This window comes from Mirounga angustirostris, unplaced genomic scaffold, assembly GCF_029215605.1.
Source record: "Mirounga angustirostris isolate CCGP_5_RB_7025 unplaced genomic scaffold, mMirAng1.0.hap1 SCAF_9, whole genome shotgun sequence".
NCBI classification, from domain to species: domain Eukaryota; kingdom Metazoa; phylum Chordata; class Mammalia; order Carnivora; family Phocidae; genus Mirounga; species Mirounga angustirostris.
The window spans coordinates 48,866,629-48,890,248 of record NW_026991717.1 but is presented as its reverse complement, the minus strand read 5'-3'; the positions used below and the strand labels follow the sequence as shown (position 1 = coordinate 48,890,248).

Below are 23,620 nucleotides of genomic sequence, written 5' to 3'. Positions count from 1 at the left end.
AGCTAAAAAAATACTTTATAAAGACAGTGGAGTATTCCCTCTTTTTCTAATTTGTAAATTTGTGTAAGATTTTCCTTGAATATTGGGGTAGATTTCACTTATAAAATTACTGGGACTTGGTATTTTATTTGCAGGTAGTTTTTAAAGAACCCATTCAACTTCCTTAGTGCTTAAAGGGCAATCAGGTTTTCTATTATTGGAAGTAATTTAAAGTTCTCTTGGCATTTATCCATTGCATTCCATTTTTATAATATACGGACATCAAGGTTGCTTACAAATTCCCTTATTTTCATCTCTGCTGCATCACAGTTATGTCTCATTTTTCATTCCTAATATTATTTACATCTACTTTTTTCCTGATCTGTCATTCCTGAGTCTTAACCATTTAACAAGGTTTTTCAAAGAAACCAACTTAGACGTTGGTGATCCTATCCTATCTTAGTTTTCTATTCTTTTTCTTTATTACTTCCTTCTATTTCCTTTGTTAACTCTTAATTTTTCATCTTAAACTGAAAGCTTATTAGCTCATTAATTTTTTTCTTTTTTCCTAGTGCAAACCAGTAAATCTACAAATTTCTCTATCAAGTGCCAATTTGTTGCATCTATAAATTCTGACAGTAAATCTTTTCATTAGCATCCAATTTCTCAGCATTTTCTAATTTTCATCATGATTTCTTTTTTGAAGGTTATTTATTTACTTATTTTTAAAGATTTTATTTTTAGTAATCTCTACACCCAACGTGGGGCTCAAACTTAGGGCCCCAAGATCATGAGTCATATGCTCTACCAATTGAGCCTGCCAGGAGCCCCTGAAGGTATTTTAAAAATTGCCAAATGCGGGCGCCTGGGTGGCTCAGATGGTTAAGCGTCTGCCTTCGGCTCAGGTCATGATCCCAGGGTCCTGGGATCGAGTCCCACATCGGGCTCCCAGCTCGGCGGGGAGCCTGCTTCTCCCTCTGACCCTCTCCCCTCTCATGCTGTTTCTCTCTCGCTCGCTCTCTAAAAAATAAATAAAATCTTAAAAAAAAAAAAAATTGCCAAATGCATGCAAATATTCTCCAACTTTTTATTATTAAAATAGTTTTTAAAGCAAAGAAAATTTAAAGAGAACTGTACACACTTAACCTAGATTCAACATTTGCCAATTTATTTTCTCTTTATATAGCATAAAGTATACACACACACATGCATATAGTATGACATGTGTATTCTGCTGTGCCAAGTAAGTTGTAGACATTAAAACATTTGATCCCTAAATAGTTTGACATGCATTTCCTATGAAAAAGCAAATTCTAAATAACCACAATTCCATTATGTCACCTAAGAAAATTAACAACAATTTCACAATATAGCACACAGTCCACATTCACATTTTCCCTAATTTTCACAAGAATGTCTAATACAGCTTTTACCTCAGAAGCAGATCATTCCAAGTTCGTGCATTTTTTTTTTAAAGATTTTATTCACTTATTTGTCAGAGAGAGAGAGCACAAGCAGGGGGAGTGGCAGACAGAGGGAGTAAGGAGCCCAACGTGGGACTCGATCCCAGGATCCAGGGATCATGACCTCAGCCAAAGGCAGATGCTCAACTGACTGAGCCACCCAGGTGTCCTGACAGGCTCATGCATTCTAAGTGGCTTTTGTCTAGAACAGTCCTTCCACCTTTTTCCCCCCTATGATATTCCCTTTTTGGAGTCCAGTACAGTTGACTTAAGAATCTCACGTACTCTGGGATTTGTGTGATTGCTTCCTCTTGATGTCATAAGTGAATGCATGGACTATTTATTCCAAAGCTAATGCTTTATCTTTTCCACTAGGCATTTTAAGTCAATGTCCATATAACTTGAGCACTAGTTGTCTGACTACACATTAAGTGAACTGCATGATATGTAAGATTTGATTTATAACTTTAACACAAATTTAATGATATGTAAAATTGTTTTTTATGGCAATGTATTCAAGCACGAATGCTAAATATCTCATGTAAAGGATAGTAATCAATATTAATATTCTTTTACTCAACCAAACCAACTTGTCATAGTTTTCTTTCATTTTTATTATTTCTCCAGTGATGAGACAGCACAAATATTTATTACATATAAGCAACAGCATAAGAGTTTAATCCTCACATTCAATTATTCACATATTAAGAGATCCAATACTCCTTGTTTCTCCTGCCTTCCTCCCTTATACAGTTATGACTGAGACTTAATCCTATCTTTCATTATACCTTCCTTTAAGAGAGGAGTCCTAAGGAATCCTTCAATGATTCACTGACTACTGACTATTCCACATCATTCATTTCTTAGGTTTTAAATCCAAAACAAAAAACACAGTGTCCCTACTACTTTGTGAAGAGCCCATTTGGAAAGCCAGAGATGGGGCAATACATTGCTAGGCTGATAACCTGAGAGACTGGAAAAAAACAGTAAGCCTGGTTTATGGATCTATAGCATCTCAGCCTCTAGAGGTGAGGATGACAAAGTAAAGTACAGTTATTCTTTAATGGAGAAGGAAGTAGAGACCCAACTTTAACAGCATGTGCAGTGAGCAATAAGAAGGTTCCAATCACCTCCATCCAAAACACAGCAAAAAAATACTAAAACAAAATACTAAATCTCTTCCAGATAATAATGCTGTTGTGTACTGAGTGCCAATACATAGTACTTCATATACACTGCTTATAAAATGAGGTACAAAGAAATACAAATTTCCAGAAGAGGACTCAAAAATTAAATATAGATGTGTTTTACTATAAGCTTATGTCCTATTTACCAATACCAGATAACAGAAAGAACTGCACAGAGAATTAATGTACATCAAAACAGTGAATAAACAAATGTAAATGAGTGAAAGAATTCAGTTCAGATAAAAAAAAATTAGTGAGCAAAATGTACCCTTTCTGAAGTTTATTATAAAAAGCTAAAACGCGGTAATTCCACAGCTACTAACTGGCAGGCCTACAATATTTGCTTTTATTTCTTCCTTTAATCAGCTCTTGCGTCTTGTATATTGAAGCTCCAATATATGGTACAAATACATATTTGGGATTTTATGTCTTTTTGATGAACTGGCTCTTTTATCATCATGAAATGTTTCCCCTTATCACTGGTAATACCCTTTGTCTTGAACACTACTTTGTCTGATACTATTAAAAGTACTCCAGCTTTTTTATGATCAGTATTTGTGTCCTATGTCTTTTTCCTTCCTTTACATTTACTCCTTATCTTTATACCTAAGTACACCTTTTGTAGATAGTTCTTGATGCAGTCTTGCATTTTTATCCAGTCTGAAAAATCTCTGATTTGTAACTTGTAGTGTTACTACAAGTCCATTTACATTTAAGGTAAATATTAATATGGCTGGATTTGCTTCATCTGGTATTTTTTAGTATTCCATTTTATTGTTTCTATTGGCTTTTTAGCCATACCACTTTGTTTAGTGATTGCTTTAGGGATTTGCAAAAGAGATCCTTAACCTGTTAACTGTCTACTTTCAGGTAATATTATATCTTTTCATCTTACAGCAATGCAATTCAATCTACCTTCTTACTATCCTGTGTTATTGTGCCATATTTTTTACTTGTACATATTATAAACCCACGATACATTAACATTTTTTCAGACGCAACTTTTTATATTGTTTTTATAAAAAATAAGAAAAAATGTCATGTATATTTACCTATATGAAGACCAATTCTGGCTCTCCTCATTCCTTTATTTAGAGCTGAGTTTCCAACTAGTCTGCTTCCTTTAGTCTGAGGAACTTACTTCAGTATTATTTGTAGTGAAGTCTAATGGTGAGAAGTTCCCTTAGCTTTTGCTCAAATAAAAATGTATTTATTGGGGTGCCTGGGTGGCTCAGTCATTAAGCGTCTGCCTTCGGCTTGCGTCATGTTCCTGGGGTCCTGGGGTCAAGCCCCGCATCGGGCTCCCTGCATCAGGTTCCCTGCTTGGCAGGAGGCCTGCTTCTCCCTCTTCCACTCCCCCTGTTTGTGTTCTTACTCTCACTGTCAAAATAAATAAATAAAATCTTTAAAAAAAATGTATTTATTTTGCCTCCATTGCTGAGAGATATTTTTGATGGATTTATAATTTCAGGTTGAAAACTTTTTTCTTTCAGCATTGAAAAAAAGATATTTCACTGTCTTCTAGTCTCTATTATTTCTAATGAAAGTAAGTGTTCATTCCTATTACTGTTCCCTTATGCATGATACAATGTGTCTTTTTCCCCCCTCTAGCTGCTTTTAAAATGTTCTCTTTATGTTTGGTTTTCAGCAATTTGACTTGATGTGTTAGTATGGTTTTCTTTGTTTATTGTGCTCGGAGTTTATGGACCTCCACAGGTCTGTGAAATTTATTGCCCAAATTTTAATCAAATTTGGAAATCTTTCAACTATCATATCTTTAAATATTTTCTTGCTACAATCCCTCTTCTCTTTCCAGGGCTCAATTTATACATATGTTCTACCATTCAATATTGGCAGGTATCTCTGAGGCTTGTTCTTTTTTTTTTTTCTGTCTGGCTTCAGTTTACTGAAGTTTTCTTCCGGCAGTTTCCCACTTGCCATTAAACATATCCTGTGAATTTTTCATTTCAGGTATTGAATTTTTCTGTTCTAGATTTTCCATCTGATTTTTATTTCCATTTTTTTTAAGATGTATTTATTTGAGAGAACGAAGAATGAAAGTGAGTTGGGGGAGGCAGAGAGAAAGAGAGAATCTCAAGCAGACTCCCCACTGAGCACAGAGCCCTGAACTGAAACCAAGAGTCGGATGCTTAACTGAGCCACCCAAGCTCTCCTAGATTTCCATTTCTGTTTAGTTTCCCTATCTGGGCATGGATCATGCCCATCTTTGCCTTTAAACACTTAAACCTATTTACCAGAAAAAATTTAAAATATCGGCCAACTTTGTCCACATCTTTGTCCTTTGACACTGTTCCTATTGTTTTTTTTCCTTGAGATGAGTTGCATTTTCCCACTTCTTCATATGTCTAGTAATTTTTTATATACCTGGAAATTGTTGGTACTATGTAGAATGTTTGGAGTTCCTTCAAAGTCTGTTCTGGCATGAAGTTAATTTATGGACAGCTCAACCTGATACTTTTGAGGGTTGGTTTTAGACTGTTAGAACGAGTCTAAAATAGCTCCTACTCTATGGATACAGTAACCTTAGTTCTAAAGTGTAAGACTTTCTGGGGTCTCAACTGATGCCCAAGGGGCTCAACTAGCTCCTTCCAATTTGGCCAAAATTCTGTGTGACCTCTAGAATCTCAAGGATTTACAGGCCCCAGTAGTTAGTTGTTCTCTGAAAAGAGACCTGCCATGCATATGTGGAGTTCAGTATTCAGCCGAAGAATCCAAGACCCTGTGGAGATTTCTGAAGCTCCTTCTCTAAACAGTTCCCTCCTTTCCAGTACCCAGCCTCACAAATTCCAGATGCTTCAGCAGCCATGCACTCCAATCACTGTTTTCTCCACTGCATTAAAGCTCTGGTCTCTGTTTGGGCTCTCCTCCTGAGCTGCAATTTGGAAAGCCAGCGTGAGCTTATCTCTTGGGTTTTCCTTCTCTCAAGGATCACTGCCCTATGCTTTGCCAACTAATGCTCAGAAAACCTCAACTGCTATATATATTTTATTCAGTTTTATGGTTGATTATGGAGAAAGGATAAGTTCAATACCCATTACTCCATTATGGCATGGCCTGGAAGTTAAGACGTATCAAAATTAATTTTTAAGTACTTTTTAAGATTATTTTAACATAGACTCATCAAAAAAAATTTGAGAAATATAAAAATGAAAAAAAACAAAAACAAAAAAACCCCAAGACCAGATCCAACAAAGAACTTCTACTAAATTCTGGTGCATTTTCTCCTACTTACATTCATATGTTTGTACATATATATATGTGTATAAGATCTTTTTAAAGTTAGGGTGAAACTAGTTTTTTATGTTGCCTTTTCCATTTAACATTGCATGGCGGGCATTTCCCTAGTCATTATACATTAACTGACATCAGAATCTTTTTATGGCTATATAATAAAATATTGATAGTAATTTAAAAATAGTGATAAGCATTCTCTTATTGTTGAACATTCAGGTCCCACCATTATAAATGAAGGCTTTGTCTTCAAATATCCACATGACTCACTCTATAATTCAGGTCTTTATTCAAATATTACCTTGGTGAGGGTTCCCAGACCAACCTACTTAAAACTGTAATCCTCTCCCTGATATACAACTAACTCCCTCTTTTCCTGCTTTACTTTTCTTCTGAGAATTTACCGTTATGTCACATAGTATATTCATTCTTAATTTATTGCTTATTATGTCTCCCTCCAATACACAGGCTTTATGAAAACAGATCTTTTTAACTAATTTGTTTACTGCTACAACCCCAGAGTTCTAAAAGAATACTTGCCTAATATTAGGTACTTAATATTAGTTGAATAAATGAATAATTATAATGAATGAATATTAAGGAAAATGAAACTATATACTATGATTTAAGTGAGGCAAAAACAAACAAAAAATTACAGGAAAATAGAAAAGAAACACGTATGTTTCATACAGATGGTGGAAATAAGTTATTTAGTTTTTTTACATTTTCTATAATGAATATCTTTTTCTTTTACGATGTAAAAAATAAAATTTTCCTTTTAAGAAGATGGTGCATTAAGATTATATATCAAATAAGATATGCATATGGGTAAAATGGACTAAAACATCTTTCTACTAGTGAATCAAATTGTGACAAATCATTATTTAAAATCAACATAAGAGGGGCGCCTGAGTGGCACAGTCGTTAAGCGTCTGCCTTCGGCTCAGGTCATGATCCCAGGGTCCTGGGATCGAGCCCCGCGTCGGGCTCCCTGCTCGGCGGGGAGCCTGCTTCTCCCTCTGCCACTCCCCCTGCTTGTGTTCCCTCTCTCGCTGTGACTCTCTCTGTCAAATAAATAAATAAAATCTTAAAAAAAAAAAAATCAACATAAGACTATAAATATTTGCTAACATATCACTGTGGGAGATACAAAGATGAATAAGACATAGCTGCTGCCCATCAGGGGCTCAACATCTACTGGGAGACACACAGTAGAAAATACGACTATGATAAATGATAAATGCTATACTGGAAGTACAAGATAAAATGGGGTGAAAAACAGTGGAGAGAACATGGTAAACTGGGGTGACCTAATTATGGTCTTAAAATCTGTCTCTGAATAAATAAAAGCATTTCTGCTAAAGGGTAAAGCCAAAGCCAAGGAAAAGAGGTGGAAGACTATACAGCAGACCTTTAAGAGAATATCAAATACTCCAAAATACTTATCAGACAATGGGTGCAAAGCAAGGATATCCTTCATGGATGGGTAGATAACCTAAATATGTGATACAGCTGGACCTAATACAAATAAAATGTAGTGGGCCACGTAGTAAAATGGAACAAATTGAAGGCATTCACATCATAGTTTTTGTAAAATTTTGTAAACAGGACTGTGGGAGAGAAACTATGTAAGAGAAAGGAGGGCAGAGAAGATAAGCTGGAAAGTCCAGCTAGAAACAAATTAGGAAGTACTTAGACTTACTCTGTAAGCAATTTTAAAAGAAGTATTTTTAAAAGCAAGTTGCTTATTTCAGAAAAATACATAAAATTTTTGAAAATCACCCATATTACCAATCCCAACATTATGGAAAGGCAAGATTTTGGTGTGTTTTTATTCCATTCTCTTTTTCTATAATTAGAGTTGTGTGTACATGTGTGTGTCTGGCTGTATGAAATTGTGTGACTATACTGTGATTTTTTTTCTCTCATATTCTATCAAAAGAATTTATTCATGTAATGACAAGCTCTCTTTAAAATTTTTTAATGGCAGCATAATCATAAAAACTTTATTCTGTTCTGATTTGTCTTTTAATTTGGACTAAAGTGTTTGTTTTTCATTTTAAGTAGTAAAAACTTTTTGTTTGTTTTGAGAGGTTTTCTACTACTTTTAGCAGAAAAAAATATTCCACTCCATCATAAGTTCATTTCTAGTTTGTTCTAGTTCTTTTTTTTAAAATCATCCCAATTGTTCTGATGACCTGCTGTTGAGGTGAGGCTCTAGATTTATTCCTTCTGTCCTTCAAACAGCTAAGCAATTGCACTAATACCATTTCTTAAATAATCCTCCTGCTGGTTTGTGATGACCCTTGTATCATATATTTGTAAAATTAAAATTAACATACATGTATTAATATTATATTAAATGTATTATATATAAATAACAAATTAATATACATATAAAATTAAAATACAACTTGATTATGATTCTAAGTTTTAAAAAAGAACATGGGGATGCCTGGTTGGCTTAGTCGGTTATGCAACTGCCTTCAGCTGATGTCATGATCTCAGGGTCCTGGGATCAAGCCCCACAACAGGCTCTCTGCTCGCAGGGAACCTGCTTCTCCCTCTGCCTGCCACTCCCCCTACTTGTACATGCACGTGCTCGCTCTCTGACAAATAAATAAAAGCTTTAAAAAAAAAAAAAAAAAGAACAGGGGCACCTGGGTGGCTCAGTCGTTGGGCGCCTGCCTTCGGCTCAGGTCGTGATCCCAGGGTCCTGGGATCGAGTCCCACATCGGGCTCCCTGCTGAGCGGGGAGCCCACTTCTCCCTCTCCCTCGCTCCCCCTGCTTGTGTTCCTGCTCTCGCTGTCTCTCTCTCTGTCAAATAAATGAATAAAATCTTTAGGAAAAAAAAAAAAAGAACATGAATGACAGTAACAAACAAGAGTTCATCATTAAAGATTACCGAATGTTCACACTTCTGTATCTGGAACTCAAGGGATGAGCTACAATCCAAAACAGCCAAAATACACAAGTCCAAAATATAAAGTTCTGTTTTGTTTTTAATCTCCCACAATCACTCCAAAGCCCATTCATTTCTTTAAGTCATCACAAAGATAAAACACATGTAATCTCAGCTATATAATCAAGTAACACAATGTAGCACTGATATCCCAAAACAATTTCCTATAAAACTGACTTCTCTGGCTGGATTTTGATTATAGTCCTTCACAGTTCACTGTCTTCATCCAGGAGAACAGTTTTCTAAGCAATATCTAAGTTGTTCATACTGCACTGTCAATGCTGGAATACACATTCCAACTTATTTAAAAAAAACAAAAACAAAAACATGATGGAGAACTTATTCTATTATTTAAATAAAGCAAGATGTAAGTTTGTACTTCTATCCAAATACGTTCAAACTTTATTCATTACATTTTACATCTCACTTCAGGAGTTAGGAATCCCAAAGTGTCCTTTTAGCTTCATTCCTCTCCGTCTTCCAACTGGTTGGAATTGTATCTGGAGACCAAAGCAAGCAAGCAATCAGCCTAGCACAATCCTTTCCTTCTGTTAAACTTGCCTGCTGACTCACACCTTCCCTACAGGACGTTATTAAATGATTTTTATGTAATCTTTTTCATAGAAAAGGCTCATTACATCTTTTCTTAAACAACCTCATTAAGCTTTCAAATAACCTGATAAGTATAGAGCTGAAAAGTTCTAAGATTTCAAATGTAAGAAAAACAGAGATAAAATTTTAACAAATTACACAGGTAAATTTTTTTCTTTTGTATTGGGTAGAGGAAGGCGGGAGACAGAGAAGAAGGTAAAAGGTGGAAAGGATAAGAACAAGAGAAAACAAGAGAAAAAAAGCGTTGGAGAAAAAATTCAGGGAGACAAAACCAGGAGATTCTGAATTATCTGCTATAAACACCTTGTACTCTATTAACCTGAGCACTGTGAGGAAATACTTCTCTTCACAATTTACTTATGTCTTGTTTTAAACTAGATGATCCACGTTGAATACAAGTTTAAAGAAGTAGATGTAACAGACTAATGCAGAGAGTCTACCTAGAGTAATGACTCGAAGGAGAGGTAAGAAAGTGGTGATTAACTATAAAGATTAAGAGGAAGTACAGGTGTAGGCATCCAGCATTAGTTATCCAGAGGGAAGTCACCTAGGGAAGGACCGAAAGCAACGAATAGCTTTAGGATCACAAACTGATGCTACATGCCTACTTCAGAGGCAGAACTGGAGAAACAAAGACAAAAAGTGACGAAAGGAACTGAGAAAACTGGGACTTAAATGGGCTAGAAGCAAAGATAGAACAAGAATGTAATAAAGAGAAAAACTATAAATACTTACAGACTTTGTTAAGACGTGCCATTTAATATAACAAAAGTAGGACCCTGATGTAATATACGCACTAGTATTCAAGGTATTCAAAGTTTTCCTTATTGTGATAACATATATATATAACATATATAATGTTAAATACATAGTTTTGCATATACTGTATGTCCCTCCAGAAATGAAGAGCATAAAAACAAAACTGCGGCCCTGAAGAAAAGTGGCACCCAACACAGGGATGGGAGTAGAAGTGGTAAGCCACCAACCAAAGAACACAAGGGAGCTTTCTTTCTGTCTGGAGGTTCTTCATATCTGTTTTTATGTAGGAGAAACTTTTTGGAGTTCTCTGGGTTTTGTTTTTTAAAAACTTCAAAAATCCCCTAGGAGCAAGAAACAGTGAATAAGAACTCTCCAAAAAAACAAAAGTGATCAGAGAGATTTTCTAAAGAACTGAGAGGGACATAAACACGTAAATATTTAGGGGCGCCTGGGTGGCTGGCTGTTAAGCATCTGCCTTCGGCTCAGGTCATGATCCCAGGGTCCTCGGATCGAGTCCAACGTTGGGCTCCCTGCTTAGCGGGGAGCCTGCTTCTCCCTCTCCCTTTGTAGCTCCCCCTCCTTGGGCTCTCTCTCTCAAATAAATAAATAAAATTTAAAAAAAAAGTAAGCATTTAGTTAATATTGAATTCTCTGGAAGTAGCCTTCAAGAAAGAAATCACATCACCCAAAATTAAGCCTTAACGATCACAGCTAAGAGCATAGGTTGTCAATATAACAGACTTTCCTCACACTTTATTTTCAACAAGAAGTCAGGCTATACTAATATGATGTCATAATTTCCAGACGTTAAAAATAAAGAAGTATGGCAGTGACACCACAAAGCTGTTTTTCTCCTCCCCTATGTCACCAATGAAAAATTATAAAGAATTTTAACAAATCTCTAGTAAGCACACTGAACACTTTTCAATAAAGAAGTATAAAATATACACCAGTAAAACCCACCACACTGGGAGAAAAGGATTTAGGGTACTTTCAGAAAAATGTTTCATACTTCAAGCTAAAAAGAACCCAACAATTTGAGGTTATACACACTAATTTAAATCCTGGTATTTCTCTTTGGTAATGCTGTCTACTGTAACAAATTACACATTCAAAAAGGTCATCTGTAAACAAAAAATTTGTAATAAAGCTATCTTTTTATACTGTTGAAAATGGTGTATAGAGATAAGATTTTTACTTGTAAAAATTATAATAAAGTTTGGGGGCGCCTGAGTGGCTTAGTCAGTTGAGCGTCTGCCTCTGGCTCAGGTCACGATCCCAGGGTCCTGGGATGGAGCCCTGCATCGCGGGGAGCCTGCTTCTCCCTCTCCCTGCCACTCCCCCTGCTTGTGCACATGTTCTCTCTGTCAAATAAATAAATAAAAATCTTTAAAAAAATACTAAAGTTTGCTATTTTTATTTATAACTTCCACTATACTTAGTAACTTATAACTTAAACACTACAGGAGGGAGTAGACAGTGTTACATGGGAGGAAGAATAGTAGGAAAAACTGCACCAGACCTGCAACTGACATCTAAAAGAAGTTTGGTAGTTACTGAGTTAGCTCATGCATTCGTGCATACATTCATTCTGCACCAGGGAAATATCTCTAAGTGAGAGATACACAATTCCTATCTTTGTGGTGCTGATATTCCAACAGAGGAGACTACAAATTTATACAATTATTTTATTAAAATTGTAATGAACAGTAACAAGAATTGGAACCTAGGGGGAGAGTGATTAAGTTTACCTAACTATGGTAAAGATTCAGGAGACTCTTAGGTCATTTATTCCAAATTCCTGGTGTTTCATTACATTCCAATAGACATATTATGAACATTTATTTAATCTCTTTGATGGCAAATCTTTCAAATTTTAGTAACAGCACCTCTGATACTGTACTTAATATGCAAGTATGTCCCTCTAATCAAAGAGCCTAATATGTTACATAATTTTTTTATTTATCACAGCTCTATTTAAAATGGTAACCGTTACATTTATGATTACAAAAGTACTCTTTAAAATCTTTTGGAAAACAGAGAAAAGTATAAAGAAAATGAAATCACTCGTAGCTAACTGCAACACCCTGGGACCACCACTTACCAATATTTAAAAGTAATACTTCATCTTTTACATGCACACACACACACACACACACCCATCCCAGTGTAAAATGTCAGCGACCCAGCACAGACTAATCTCCCTGTTTTCAGCCCTTGAGCCTATAGTCTCTTCACCACACAGCAACCCAGTGAACCTTTTAAAACATCAGTAAGGTCATGTCACTCCTCTGCTCAGAACCTTCTAATGGCTCCCACCTCACCCAGAATAAGAACCTAAGTTTTAGTGCTTACCAGACCTGCAAGGCCCTATACAAATCTGCCCCTCCTTTACTTCTGACCTCACTGCTGCACTCTGGCCACTCGGCGGCCTCTTTGCTGCAGCCTTCTCACCTTTGCATCTGCTGTTCCCTCTCTGCCTGGATAACTCCTGTCTCAAATATCATCATGGTCTCTGCACAGTACAGTAATACAGTAATAAGAATAAAGAAGTAATCATAGTTAACAGATGGTGTGTTAAAGTGAAAAAGTTCTTTGAATTTATTGTGGTTAAAAAATAACAGCCAACATTTATCAAGTTCTTAGCATGTGCCAGATTCTACACTAAGTGTTTTATATGAGTTATCTCATTTAATCTTCACCACAACATTACAAGGTAAGCACTATTACTATTTCCATTTTACTGATAAAGGAAACAACTTCTAAAAGTTATGTGACCTGGGTAGCAAACCTAGGCAACTAATTTCAGAATGCATTATTAATGACTACAGTGGACTGCCTCTTTGTGATTCTGATTATTTTTTACTTTAAAATTGTTAAATATATAAGTTTTTTTTTTTAAATAAAAGTTACTCTAAGTTTTATGCTTGGCAGAGAAATTTCCTAACCATCTTACAGAAAATTAATTTAGGAAAATACAAGTATCTCATTGGTTCAAAATATGTTACAGAAAAAAGTAACAGCTGACAAATTATGCTCTGTAACTACAAATACATAAAGTTGAAATGTGAGAAAATAATGAGTGCCATACTAAGACTCAAGTATTTGACCAGTTATGGTAAAGCTTAAGGCAATATTGAGACTTTTTTTTTTTTTTTTTAGCACTAAGCATCTAAATAGAAGGAAGCTTTTTAATATATCTAAAGTAATGAAAGACTGGCCCACAGAGGATAAAGGAAAAAGAATTGAGCACTTACAACTTCATCTTTTGAATTTCTACAAATTCATATTCTACTGTTAAATCTCAGTAACATGTAAAACAAAAACACTACTTTAACCACTCCTACTGCCTTTGAAACTTCAGAATTATGATTGGATAAGTAACCCTTCCACTTCTATCAATCCAGTCAATATAATTCACTTTTCAACTGCTTTAAAAAAATAAAATAAAAACTTTCTAAAATTAGATCATGGTAATGATTACACAACTTCAAAAATATATTAAAAACCACATGGCCATTTTCGAGGATGTGGAGAAAAAGGAACCCTCGTGCCCTGTTGTTGGAATGCAAACTGTGGAGGTTCCTCAGAAAGTTAAAATAAAACTACCCTACAATCCAGCAATCACACTAATGGGTATTTACCCAAAGGAAACAAAAACACTCATTCAAAGGCACACGTGTACCCCTGTTTACAGCAGCATTATCTACAATAGCCAAGATATGGAAGCAACCCAAGTGTCCATCAATTGATGAAGATGTAAAGAAGATGTGGAATATATACAATGGAGTATTATTCAGCCATAAAAAGGAATGAAATCTTGCCATTTACAATGACAGGGATGGAGCTAGAGTGTATTATGCTAAGTGAAATAAGTCAATCACAGACAAATAGCATATGATTCCACCTATAGGGGGAATTTAAGAAACAAAACAAAGAAGCAAAGGGAAAAAAAGAGACACAAGCCAAGAAAAGGACTCTTAATTACTGAGAACAAATTGATGGTTATCAGAGGGGAGGTGGGTGGGGGGAAGGGTGAGATAGGTGATGGAGATCAAAGAGTGCACTTGTTGTGATGAGCACTGGGTGATGTATGGAAGTGTTCAATCACTATATTTTACACCTGAAACTAATATTACACTGTATGTTAACTAGCTAGATTTAAAATAAAAACTTAAAAAAACTCCACAAAAACATGGCCATTTCCCCAAGCTCTTTATAATTTAAGTATCTCATCATTTACTTGCAACTTTTAGGTTCTCAAATTCAGTGTTACAATATATTGGTGAAGCATGTTACAAATAACTGGTTACAAAATAATAAAGTACCAAAGTGTGAAGGGTATACTTGTAGACAACATATAGTTGTCTTGGTTTTTCTCCCCCCAACCTTTACAAACCGTTTATTTTCCATCAACCTTATTTCCATTTTCTTTCTCTCTGTAGAAGAGCAGCTTAAGACCACTCAGTGGTTGTTCCACACATTCAGTGGCCTGAGAAGCAGAAGTGGCCACCCTGTTTTCAGTGGTAGCCAAGTGTTCCAGTTTTGGGTAGGGAACTGCTGAAGGGGCAGAAGAGGGCACCTGCATGCCTTTAAGACCAGTCTGTGACTTCAGGTTGAGTTGCAGTGAACTCAGGACCTGGAGCAGTCCATTTACCCTGAAATTCCTCTTGGTTACAGCCTTTTCAGCAGTGGCCTGCTCTTCCTCTTCAGTCTCTTCAGGATCGGATCCGTAGAAGTAGAGATCAGGTACAACCTTCCATGAGTGCTCACGGGAAACGGTGCCACTCATGTGCAAAACTTCTGGGGCCAGCATCCACCACATCAGACCCACTGAGTGAGCTCCCTTGTTGTTGTGCAAGGGATGGAGATGTCCATGTAGCAGCGAGGAGAGTCTGTGCCACACAGAGCAATGGGACGGTTAACATAAGACACCTCTATGAGAGGCTGGTGGTCAGCCCTGGGATCAGTAACCACCAGAAGTCTCAGCTCACAGAGGGCTGCCAGGATCTGGTTTGTGAAGGTTCCAGGAGTAAAGTGGACAGCAACACGAGTGGCTCCAGCAGCAGCAGCAAACTTCAGCACAGCTAACTGGCCAGTATTCCCAGATGATAGGACATGGACATCAGCTGGGTTTTCAATGGCAACAATGGCATGAGCTGCCTGCAGAAGCTTCTCCCAGGTTCTTTTCAGATTTATAATGTAGATGCCATCATTTTTCCTTTTGTAGATGTACTGTTCCATTTGGAAGTCAAGGTTGGTGCCACCTAAGTGGGTTCCTGCTGCAAGGAATTTGAGGACATCTTCCTCCTTCATTTGTAGGTTATCAAAGCCTCTGGACATCTTGAAAGTTTCCCTTGAAGTTATGAGGGGAAACCCAGAACAACGCTGTTTGGATCCCTCCCTGGATAGAGCAGAAAGGCAGCGGTTTTGGTTTTCTAATCTACTTTTAACAGTCTCTTTCAATTGGTGTATTTTGAACATGCACACCTGAAGTGATTACTGGTATAGTTGGATTAATATGTATTTTAACTATTTACTATTCATTGCCCTTTTTCTTTGTTTTCTATTTTTTTTTTTTTTTTGGTCTTCTCTATTTCAGCCTTCTCTGGTTTTATTTGAACATCTTATATGATTCTATTTTCTCTACTCTTTTAGCATATCAATTATACTTCCTTTTAAAATCTTTTTAGTGGTTACCATAGGGTTTGCAATATACTTTTATGACTAATCCAAGTCCATTTCAAAACAACACTATACCACTTCAGCTACTATAAGTACTTTTTAAGAGTATTTCCAATGCCTCCCTTCTGTCCCTTATAACTTCATTGTCATTAATTTCACTTATCCATAAGCTATAATCACCAAATACATTATTTTGAACAAACTATTATCTGTTAGATCAACTAAATATAAGAAAAATAAAAGATTTTATCTTCATTTATTCCTTTTCACTCCTTTCTTTATATAGATTTAACTTTCTGACCTACATCATTTTCTTTTTTTTTTTTTAAAGATTTTATTTATTTATTTGACAGAGAGAGACAGCTAGAGAGGGAACACAAGCAGGGGGAGTGGGAGAGGGAGAAGCAGGCTTCCCGCTGAGCAGGGAGCCCAATGCGGGGCTCGATATCATGACCTGAGCCAAAGGCAGATGCCTAACGACTGAGCCACCCAGGCGCCCCCATCATTTTCTCTCTCTTTGAAGAACTTTTAACATCTCTTGCAAAGCAGGTCTACTAGTTACAAATTCCCTCAATTTTTGTTTGTCTGAGAAAGTTTTTATTTCTCCTTCACTTCTGAAGGATAATTTCGCTAGATACAGAATTCTAGGTTGGTGGTTTTCTTCTTTCAACTCTAAATAACATTACTCTCTCCTTCCTTGCTTGGTTTCTGAAGAGAAGTCTGAAACAGTTCTTATCCTTGTTCCTCAGTAGGTAAGGTGGTTATTTCCCAGTGGCTTCTTTCAAGATTTTATCTTTGTCTTTAATTTTATAATATACATAGGGGTAGATCTTTTTGTTGTTATTTATCCTTCTTGGTATCTCTGAACTTCCTGAATCTGTAGTTTGGGGTCTTTAATTTTGGAAAATTCTCATCTATTATACTTCAAGTACTTCTGGTTCCTTTCTCTCTTCCCTTTCCAACATCCCAGTTATGCATATGTCACAACTTGTCTAACTGTTTCTACAGTTCTTGGATACTCTGTTCCATCTTTTTCACTTTTTTTCTCTTTGCATTTTAGTTGTGGAAGTTACTATTGATTTATTTTCATGCTCACTGATTCTTTCCTCAGTCATGGCCAGTCTACTAACGGGCCCAACAAAGGCATTCTTCATTTCTGTTAGTGTTTTTGATTTCTAGCATTTCCTTTGGATTATGTCTTAGAGCTTCCATCTCTCTGCTTACATTACTCATCCATTCTTACAGGATGTCTACTTTTTCCATTAGAGCCCTCAGCATATTAATCATAATTTTAAATCCAAAGTATGATAATTTCAAAATCTATGTCACATCTGAGTCTGGTTCTTATGCTTCATTTACGTCTTCAGATCGTGGGGTTTTTTGTCTGTAAGTGTGCCTTGTAATATTTTGTTGAAAGCCAGACATAATGTTGGGTAAAAGGAATGGAGGTAGACAGGCCTTTAGTGTGAGTTTTATGTTTATCGACTAGGAGTTAGGCTGTGTTTATTGTTTGCTGTAGCTATGGTATCTAAGGCTACATTTTTCTCTAATGTCCTTGTTTTTGTCTCCCATGTTCTCCTTGGGAACTCCTAGACACTCTTTAAATAAGGTGTGAGGCTTACATTTGTTTTAGAAGCCCTACTGACATGGTGGTAAAGTTGGAAGGAGGCATTCTATTGTCCTATGATTAGGTCTCGGTCTTTTAGTGAGCCTATGTGGGGTATTTCCCTTCCCCCAGGTCAAGTAGGCTTTGGCAGAGCCCCTGTTGGTTAGGCTCAGGTAAAATACTTTCCCTGGAAACAGACTTTATTAAAGAGAACAGAAAGCTCTGGGTAGATTTCAAAATGATTACTTTTCTCCTCCTCCCTCCTTGGCCCTACCTGCAAACTCCCCAGCCCCTGAAATCCTCCCTCACTATGCAGGCAGTAAAAGATTTTTCTCTGATCCTCACAGGGAGAACCTGGTAGGGCTTCTGGAGGTAAGACTCAAGAAAGTGAGGGGACACCCCCACCCCCAAGACTCAACCTCCTTGGTTTTCAACTCTCTCAAGCTAGCCCACCCAGAGCCTCCAGCAGTTAATTCATTAATTAAGCTTAAAGTGCTCCTACGTAGAGCGGCTTCATCTGTGGGGCTTCTACTCCTAGACTTCTGCCACCCATAAGCTTTGATTCTCTGTATCTGCCTATCTCCAATTTTCCAGGCAGCAGTCTGCCCTGAGACCTCAATTCTCTTGACGCATCTAAGAACTGTTGATTCTCAGTTTGTTCACTTTTTTTCTTGTTGGGATGACAGAAGTGAGGACTTCCAAGCTCTTTATGTGTCACACCAGAAACAATAAGTCAATATACTTTATTATCATCATAGGCACTAAGGTAAGACTATCCCTGGAATATAACTCTTACTTGTTTGCATTCTAATACGCTTTACACATAATCCTGGGGTTACCTAGGGAGAATTGAGAACCATTATTGTATTCTTCAAGTAGTTTGGGATATAGAGGTCCACAAACTGCTGCCCAAGGGCCAAATCCTGCCAGTAATGGAACAAATCCAGCCATTCATTCATTTGTATACATATATATATATAGTCTGTGGCTACTTTCTTGATAACAATGGCAGAGTAAAGTAGTTGCAACAGAGACCCTATGTCCTACAAAGCTAAAAGTACTTACCATCTGGCCCTTCAAAGTAGAAGCTCTCTGGTTCTGGGTTATACATCCCATACTTTCTTGCATACGTGATCTCTTGGTATTTTGTGTGCATGTGTGTGTGTGTGTCTGTCTTTTAATTGTTGACCAGGGCTGAGTACAATGATGACTATGCATTATCTTTAATTTTTATTTATCAATTCATCCATCAATTCATTTAATATACAATTGCTGAGATTAAAGAATTCAGTTTAGTGAAAATCTTTTGCAAAACAGTGTAAATAATGCTATAGCAATTACATTCAAATACTAGAAAATTAAAATAAAGGAGTTATTAACTCTACCTGGGGTACTCAAGGGTTCAGAATACTAAAATTTTGCCACAGAGGACTGCGGCTTACTATTGTTTAGTAGAAGATATATTCTCTAAGCAAGGGATTCTCAAACTTCAGTGTTAGAATCACCTGAAGGGCTAGCAAAACAAAGACTGCTGGATACACCCCCAGAGTTTCTATTACAGTAAATCTGAGGTGGAGCCTCAAAATTTACATTTCTAACAAGTTCCAAGGTGATACTAATATGACGCTAATATAGAGAACCATGCTCTAACAAACCAAATAGCATCATATAAATACAATTCTAAAGCTGAAAGGGTCTTTTAAAAACTAGTTGTTAAAAAAAAAAATAAAAATAAATAAAAATAAATAAAAACTAGTTGTTGTACCTCTCTGAAAGAAAGAATAGACTAAAAACAAACAAACAAACAAAAAGTCTCTATGTCAGATAAATAGAAAGGTCCAACAGACTGTCACCTATTTTATGAATCTGAAACACTTTAGGCCTTCAGAATTGCTTTCCTATTTTATTCATTCCCTTGTTACTTTCTCCATCAATCCACCTCCCTCCCTCAGTTAGTTATTTACCCTAACTCACAGGTTCCCTTTGCCGTCTTCAGGCTTTGGCCATGACTCAACAAGTTACCTTAGCCTTGGGTCTTGGCTCCTAAAATAAGTAGGTCAAACCCTCCACCAGAACCAAACTTTAAAGAAGCTATCTCCAGGTCAATGTTAAGGGGTTCTTCAAAATTCCAACTTTATCTCTTGGGAACTAGGTTGGAATGCAGATTAGCCCACAAACCCTAACTAAATACCACTGTATACTCATTCATAAAAGGTTACTAAACTATGTAGCAGTCATTTGCTCAGTATTTTTAAAACGAGGGACACAGTGTCTCTCACTTGGGACATAAATTATTTTTTATTCTACATATATAGTAAAAAAACATTTGATTAGTAGTACCAAAACTCTAAATAAGTGATTACTTAGTTTCACCTATGCAATTTTTAAAAAAAAATCAGTTGCTGTAAGTCCTCCATTCTGTAAAATGCAGCATGAGTTTAATAACTTATTTGGGGAGAAAATTACCACATCAAATATGTCAAATACAGAAACATTAATATGTAGAAAAAATCAACTGTCTCTAAGAATGCAGTAGAAACAGTATTCACTAGTACTTACTGCTAGATGAGAAACAGAAAGATGCAAAAGGTGTTGCCCCCAGCTTCAAAGAACTTATTGTTCATTAGAACAGCATAGGACAAAAATTAAAGTGATTAAGTGCTTAACTGTAAGACATCACTATACAGTTTGAGGTCAAAAAAAGGCCAATGTGGACTAGAGTAGCTAAAGAATGTTTTATAGTACAATGATTTGAGCTATGACTTCAAAAATGGTTAAAACATGATTAAGTAGGATTTGGATACAGGCGAGTAGAGATTCCAGAAAAAAATATAAAGCAGGAATAAAAGGAGGACCACAAAATATAAGGCAGACACTGAAGTGCTTGCCTGATGGGACTTCAACACTGTTGAACCAAAAGAAATCGGGTTGGACCAACTGTATGGGGCTAGATTATACAGGCCTTTGAAACCTAACAGAAATCTTTAGATAATGATATGGTGGGCGAGGTGAAATTATTATAGGTTATTTGAAGGAGACTACATGGAAAAGGATGTTTTTGAAGACTTATTTTGGCAGCAATTACAGCATAGTTCAGTAAGGGGAAAGGCCAGGGACAGACAGCAACTATGGTGCCACTGTAATAATACAGGAATGAGATGGTAAAGCACTGAACTATGGTCCTGGCAGTGGAAACATAGGGAGTAGAAGACAGGGAGAAACGTAAGTGACACTGCAAACTTGGCAACTTGTTAAAATATTGGGCACAGGGATTAAAAAAGAAAAATCCAATATGAAACCAATATTGCTAGCCTGATGGAATGAAGGAACAGGTGCTATCTACTACCCAAAGCAGTAGATTAGCTAGACATGAAAGCCAACTGAGGTAGCAAGGCACTCTGGCACAGAAGGATTACTGTGAAAATGCCAAGTGTACGTACAATGACAGTGGTCGCTACCTGTACTCTAGCAAATGAATCAGTAGATGTGATTAGAGTTGTCTGGTCAGCCCATCTATTTCTTTGGCAAAGAAGTGAACAGAGGAAAAAAAAAAAAAAAAAAGGATGGCTGAGAAATAAGTGTCTGGAAATTCAAAATTAAAGTACATCTACAGGAAAGCAACAGGAAAAATAAAATGTTCATCAGAAATAAGATCCATGAAAAAAAGGACCTTGCATCTTTGCCCATGGAATCCCCAATGCCTGGCAGAATAGCTGACAAAGGCAGCTCTCAAAAAGGAATGAATGAGAATTCCCAAACTTCAAAGGAATCATGGTAACAAGAAGAGTTGAAGACATAATGAGAGATAAAGACTGAAAAAAGGCCACTGAATTGGCAAGAAGAACAGGAAGCCAGACTGCAAAAGTCAGAAAGGACAAGAGCAGAGAGAAGATCTAGCAGAGTGGGGGTGGTGAGCTGATGGACAGATGGCAGCTAAAAGGAAGAACAGCAGGGTAGACAAAGCATTATTTTACTTGTTTGGATTTTTCTAAACTCAAAATAATACCTGCTCATTCAAGAAAATTTTGAGAATATAATAAAAAAGGGGGGGGAGCATACATTTGTTCCACCACATAAGTGCAAAACCAGTTAATGCTTTTAAAATGTGTGTTCACTTATTCCACCATATATATGAGTGGGCTTACATATCACACAACAGGATAATAAATGAGGGACTGGAGGGGAGGGAAACGGGTAAGCAAAATAGTAAAACCAGGGGTGAGATTAGCTAGCAATGGTTACCATGTTTCTTAAATCTTTTTAGTGGTCAAAAAAAAAAAAAAATAGTACTTTTCTGCTTTATTTTTTATTATCGAATAAGGATTTTTGCATTAACTGTTTATATTATTATTCTTATAAAATGAGTATTTACATTCTTCATTCACTTACCTAATGACTTTTTTTCTTAGACTATGAATGAGCTCTTTAGGTCACTGAAAGATCAACTCTGTTTTACTGCAAAAACTTTTCTCCAAGGTTGTTTGCTGCTGCTTTAAGGAAGTCATAAGCCTGTATAAAGTCACAGGAAAAGCAGCCTGTGGAAAAGAAGAGTTTGATGATGCTGACAGAAAGGGTATATATTAGAACAAATTCCCTAACTATATGGAAAGGGATGAATCCAAAGGGGAAAACAAACTTCATCCTATAATGAGAAAGTACACAGATATAGATGCTAAGACATAGGAGCCAAAATATGGGCTAAGCGAGGTATGAGGAACCCCACACCCAGTAATATTCTAATCCTCTTCCTGACGTGGCCATTATTCAGAGTCAACTCAGGGTACAGAGCCTTCTTCTAAAACTAACACAGCAGTTCCTGGTCCTCTGCCCCAGTTCTCAACATGCCCATCCTCTTCTTCCCTATTATTACTTTATATTCTTTCTTCTACCTTTGCATTTCGACGAGAGAATTGTGATTGGTGGAAATCCCACTCCCCAATCAAGCAAATTTGGACCTAAGCCATCTTCCCCTAATTATTCTCATTATTGGCAAGGCTTACTCTCATCAACAACTGTGAATCTAGTTGGGAATAAAGACCGCTAGTGGGAATAAAGACTTCCCAGTAAGCATACCATTAAGTGTATTTGGATCAATAGCCCTGCCTTTCCCTTGATTTTTGTTAAGGTCACCATCCTGAATTTTGCCAGTAAGAATATTTTATCCTACTGAACCCTCTCTCATCTAACTCTATTTTTTAATACCATCGATTATACCATACTATCACTGCATTTAACAAAATCTTACTTTTGTTAAATTCTACTGATGATGCATGCAACTACTACACAAGAGGTGAATGTTTTAAATGCAGAGTAGTGTTTATTACTTTTTAAATCTCCTATGCCTGTATATAGTAGACATTAAAATAAAGGCATATGGAATTCAGTTTTCCTTGACCACTTGATTCTATAAATTCAGGATTAGTTCTTGATCTTCTCACTTCTTTGAAACTTATATGTACAGAATTTGGCCAAATATTGCTTGTTAAGATCTCCTGCTTCGGGAAAAGGGATCATGCATGTAATAATCTGACAGTTACATTTTAGATCGCAGATTGCTTATGTACATATACAATTAATAGATCTAATAACTGCAATCAAATTAGCGAAGTGATTCACTTAAATTAACTGAAGCATCTGTTCAAATACATTTTCCCAGGCTCTCAGAAGCACCAACTTTACTTCAAGCAAGATGTCACTAAAGTGACACTCTTATCCAATTAAATTTTTAAAATTTCATACCTACTGCAAAAACAATGGCAAGTACTTGGCTACCCCACATAAATAAAATATTTTATTGTCATACTGTAAATTACTTATTATGCAGTGACTGCTTTGTTTCAGGTATATTCTGTCTCTGAATTCCTATGAGCTTCACATATTAAAAAATGAGAATGTTTCATTTAAATTCAGTACAAATTAAGTAAAATGGGCTCATCTCAGGAAGACAAGCCTAAATCACTGAAAAAAGTTAATTTACACAACTCAGATCATTGTTCTTCGAGAGTTGAGAAAAATTTCATGGAAACAGTAGCACATGGATTGAATCTTAAAAGTTAAACCCTTGTGTCAGCAGGAAAAAAAGAAAGGTTTTTAAAGTAGCAGGCAGAGAGACCA

At 36.4% G+C, this 23,620-nt stretch overlaps 1 protein-coding gene and 1 pseudogene across 6 annotated transcripts in view; both read right to left on the bottom strand.

Moving 5' to 3' along the window:
- Positions 1-23,620, bottom strand: part of RFX7 (regulatory factor X7) — a 140,406-nt gene that overhangs the window by 109,541 nt on the left and 7,245 nt on the right. The window contains exon 2 of one of the 6 annotated variants that reach the window (XM_045900024.3): positions 21,896-22,041. The exons of the other annotated variants lie outside the window; for them this stretch is intronic. The gene's annotated coding sequence lies outside the window, so the exon portion shown is untranslated. The remainder of the gene's footprint in view (positions 1-21,895; positions 22,042-23,620) is intronic. 6 annotated transcript variants of the gene reach the window in all.
- LOC135361574 (small ribosomal subunit protein uS2-like) lies at positions 14,431-21,623 on the bottom strand (annotated as a pseudogene).